Below are 4977 nucleotides of genomic sequence, written 5' to 3'. Positions count from 1 at the left end.
CTGTGGCACGTCCGGGGTATGGAGAGCGCGGGGGGCGGGGGGCTGCGAGCACATGGGGGACATGTGGAAACGTGTCGCAGCAGACAGAAGGCACACGTCGTCCACTTTTCCCACTAAGGGCTGCCCCTTTGCGGTACAGACTCTGCCACCACTTGTTGCCGTGTGAGGAGTGTCCAAGGGCAGATCAGCTAGACACTGACGCCATCTAGTGTTAGAAGCATTTTAATGGCCACTTTCCCAAAACTTGCATCTGTACTCACCAACTTTCACAAAGGCTCCCTGGAACCCTGCAGCTCAAAGGACATTTGTCCGAGGACACGCCAGAAGTGGGCCAAGAACCGGGTCTCTAGGGCCCACCCAGAGTTACCTGGCTGTCGGCTGTGGGGGGCTGCAACACCAAACACAGCCACCTTTCCCAGCAAGGTGAGTGCAGGTGGACTGCTCAGCCCCTTCCTTTGGTCACCCACTGCGCTTACCTTCTCCCTCACTAAAAATGTATCCACGGGTTACTTGAAAAGGTTTAAAAGAACTACTTGTAAAGTTTAAAAGAAAATAGAATTGAAAAGAAAATAAAACTCCCTACAACCTCACAACTGACACACCCTAACTGCAATTGGCACAACTAATATTTCAGCAGTAAAATTGCTCCTGTGGACTCAGAAAATTGAAATGTCCGCAAATCGTGCATAGTTCCTGGAAGTCCTAATCCCCCCCCCCTTGATCTCTAATTCTGGAAAGATGACCACGAAACAAGTGTGTAAGGGTGCAGTTATTATACAGATAGCTGTACGTGTGTCCACTTATAAAGCAAGTAAATCATCCATAAGCTTTGGTCCTTTAGCACCAAGGACAGATTGCTAGTGGCCCAGCTCATGGCTGAGTGCGTGGCCTGGAGGTGCCCTACTCTGTGCCCTGTGGCTCTCCCCCATAACACAGAGTTTCAAAAAACAGGCTCTGGGGACTTGTGTTAGAAGCGGTGGTCTGATAATTCCTTTCTTAGGAAAGTGAACGGTGATTCCCACTTGGTTGGCACACTACTCCCTCTTGGGAAGAGACAGCTTGAACCCAGGCAAAGAAACAAGGCTTTGCCACTGTGAGCCACTACTGGGGCTGGAGAGAGCGGGGTGCTCTCTCCCCAGGCCTGCCTCCTGGGCTGCCCACCCTCTTCCTGGAGCCCCCCTCACCAGGGCCCCTGTTCACCCATAGCATCTTGTAATAACATTCAGTCAAAACAGAACCCTCCATTTAAACCATCGTGTGGCTTTCTGTTGCTCCTTGGATGGAAAGCAAAGTCATCTACAAGGTTCTGCCTGGTCTGGCCCTTCCTACCTCCCAGCTCTTTGCACACACCATACTCCCCTTGCTCTCTGCTCTCCAGCTTCATCTGCCTTCTGCCTTCTTTCAGGTCCTAGTTTTTGCTTCTCCAGCATCACTGCACATTCCACACCCTCTGCCTGGAAGGTTCTTCCTTTCTCCTTGAGGAAGCCCTCTCTGACCTCCTTGACTGGCCAAATCTCTGTGTCAGAGGTTCTTTGGGTACCTTCATGGTACAGATTCTAATCTGACCAATGCCTCTCTCGCTGGCAAGACGGCAAGCTCCACGTTGGATTTTGCTCATCTTATACCCCACAGGTGCTGTGGCATTCCATAATAATAATGGTGACAACAACTACCATTTATTAGGCGCCTACTTGAGCTGGGCACTGTGGAAATGCTTCCAACTCTCCATCTTGGAGCAATCTGTGAGGCACACTAGCCTCACTACACAGACGGAGACAATGAGGCTTGGGAAGGGTAAGCAAGTTGCCTCACTGTTGTTAAGTAGAGGAGCTGGGATTTGAACCCAGGGACTTCTGCTTGTAAAGCCCATACTCAACCACTACTCTATATACCTGACTGACTATTATAGCGTGCACGTGCGCGTGCACACACACACACACACACACACACAGCCATACACCACACTTCTGCCGTCTCTCTGCCCTCTTTGCTCCATCCCCACCCACTCTGCATAACTCACGGCTGACCCGGAGCAGGGATTCAGTAAATGTCCGCTTGTTGAAACCTGCCCTGCTAATCTGATAGCAACGCTCCTTCTACAAAGGCACAGTCAAGTGCAGGATTACCATCGAAAATCACTTAACAGACACATTCAGTCAGCATCAGTCAGATCCCCCATCCCAGGCATTTCCTCATGAACAGGTATTAGAAGAAGGGACGGAATGACCCAAAACATTATTTGCCAAAGGCATTCTGGGGAACAGTATCCCCTTAGGCTGTCAATAAGCACAAAAATTGGGTTCTATCATCAAAGTTGGGAAGGCATGCATTGAAGAGTTCCACAGGGTCCCTGGTGGTAAAATTTCTTCTTCTTTCATGAACTAACGTGTACTGACAGTCCCCCAAAGGGGTTGGGTTAGGCACCTTTTCTTCAAACAATTCTGGTGCCAGAACCTTCTTTTTAGGGAGCCTCACAGCGGCTAGGGTTCCACAGAAATGCTTTGAGCATCACCTAACCCGTGGTACAATTCTCCTCTTCACTTTGTCGGTGAAGTCGGGATGGCTCTGACATCCTCAGTGCCGCACTGGTCCCTTGTACTTGGCAGTGGCAAATCTAATAAATACTTGAGTATTCAATAATGCTTAGCTACAGGGACTCTATCAATACTTGCCAGCTTTAAAGTCTGGTATATTTCAGCCAGAAACTCACATGGCAACTGCCTTTGTTATCTCCCTTCTCGGCAGTGGCTCTCAACTTTCTTGGTTTATGTATGATCCCCATTAGGTGCAAAAGTCCCCATGGGCTTCTCTTCCCAGGTACCATGGCCATCAACACCTCAGTGGAAGGTAATGAGAACAGGGAATCTGCTAAATGAAGCATGGGGGAGAAATATTAAGATAATATCTAGTTTTTAGGAAATAGTGAACAGATCTGCCAAATGACCATGGTAGAAAGAAATCTCTCTACTGGTTAACTGAGGGTCTCAAAGGCTCCTCTGACCTTGAGCCCACTGAGGGAAGAATTCATTCAACCATTCATTCAACACACATTTAACTTAGGGGATGACTATTTTTACATTGCTAACGTCCGCATCCTACCTTTCTCTCTTTCAGTATATAATTTTAAGAACTCTATGTGCAGGGTGCCAGTGAGTTGATTGTTTTCCATACCTGGCTTTTGAGAGCTTTGAAAGAATTCAGTACAATTTGGGGAATAAAGAGAACGTCTGGCCAAGAAACAGACTGTATTTCTAAGGAGGGTTTGTAAATTGTTTGGAGCTCGGGATGTACCTTTTGGAGGAAATCTCAGGCTGCTGCTGCTGCTGATAATAATAATTATAGATAATGGAAATAGTAATTGAGTGTTTATTATGTGCCTGGCTCTTTACTAAGCACTTAGTACTCATTTTCTCACTCCAGCCCTGCAATCCTGCTGAGTTCTACAATGGTCATCTCTGTTTTCCAGAGGAAGAAACAGAGGCTTGCAGAGATGGGGTAACTTATTTCGGGTCCACATTTGGTAAGTGACAGAACTGGAACTGCAGCCCAGACCCAGCCCAGAGCCACACCAGCAAAAGGCTGTGCAACTCCAAGGCTACGCTGACATACGGCAGAAATCTGCACAGTTACAACTGCAGCATCCATTAACAAGGAAATAATAGCATTTAGTAAGCAGGCCTCTTTTTTTATATTGAACATTAAGGATTTAAGAAGTCTTGGTTCAAGAATTTGGTTTTCTACCAAACATTTAACACATAGTTTGCATTTCCCAATTCCTGATTCCTACCACCCTAGGCAGCTTTTATTCCGGTGCACCATGGTTTATCTCAGGAGCTGTGAAAACAATCCAAATACAAGCAGACTGGCCAAAGGACCACAGGCTAGCTCTGCTCTCCACACTCACAGCCAGGTTCCTGCAGCCATAATGGGAGGAAAGGACACCCCCTCTGTCTGCACAGCCCCAGCTAACCAAGGGACGAATCAATCAATGAATGGATTCAAATTAATTGATAACCAAATGGATCAATCCAAATTATTCAAAGAAGAACATTGCAGCAGAAAAATAAACAGGGAACATGAAAAGCCAATCCACAAAAAAATAAACGTGAATGGCCATAAGCATATAAAAAGACTGCTAAATTCTCTAGGAATCACTGAGATACCAATAACAATGAAATACACTGGGCCATTACATTTATAACATTTGGATTTGTTTTGTTTGTTTTTTAAAGGTGGCAGTATTTCTGAGGATCCATGGGGAAAGGAGCTCCCATTTTCTGCCAGTGAACAGTGGTTCAACTTTTCTGTAGAGCAACTGGAAATGTGCCCCAAACACCATCAAAGTGCATATCCTCGGGGTGCCTGGGTGGCTCAGTCGTTAAGCATCTGCCTTCGGCTCAGGTCATGATCCCAGGACCCTGGGATCAAGCCCCATGTTGATTTCCCTGCTCAGTGGGGAGCCTGCTTCTCCCTCTCCCCCTGCTTGGGTTCCCTCTCTAGCTGTCTCTTTCACTATCAAATAAATAAATAAAATCTTAAAAACAAAAACAAAAAAACAAAACAACAAAGAAAGTGTATATCCTTTGCTTAGCAACTTCACCTCAAGGAGTCTATCCTGAAGAAATAAACGGGGATGTACCATATGATTAGCTGCAAGTGATGTGTCCTGTATGACCCCATTTTTTGTAAAAAACAACAAAAAAGTATACACACACACACACACACACACATCTTTAAGACTATGTCTAGGAGAATATAAACCAAAAAATAAATTGTGGCTACCACTAGATTACAGAATAAGGACCAATTTTATATTCTTTATTTTTTTATTCAATGAATATGTACTAATACTGTAATTTTTCAGGTTGAATAAATATAAGTTATATATATGTATGTATATATGTATGTATATATATACATACATACATATATATATTAGGTTGTGTGTGTGTTTATATATATGATTCAAGCCAATGA

Source organism: Ursus maritimus, unplaced genomic scaffold (genome assembly GCF_017311325.1).
Source record: "Ursus maritimus isolate PB19 unplaced genomic scaffold, ASM1731132v1 scaffold_3, whole genome shotgun sequence".
NCBI classification, from domain to species: domain Eukaryota; kingdom Metazoa; phylum Chordata; class Mammalia; order Carnivora; family Ursidae; genus Ursus; species Ursus maritimus.
The sequence above is the reverse complement of the archived record's forward strand: the minus strand, read 5'-3'. Positions refer to the sequence as shown.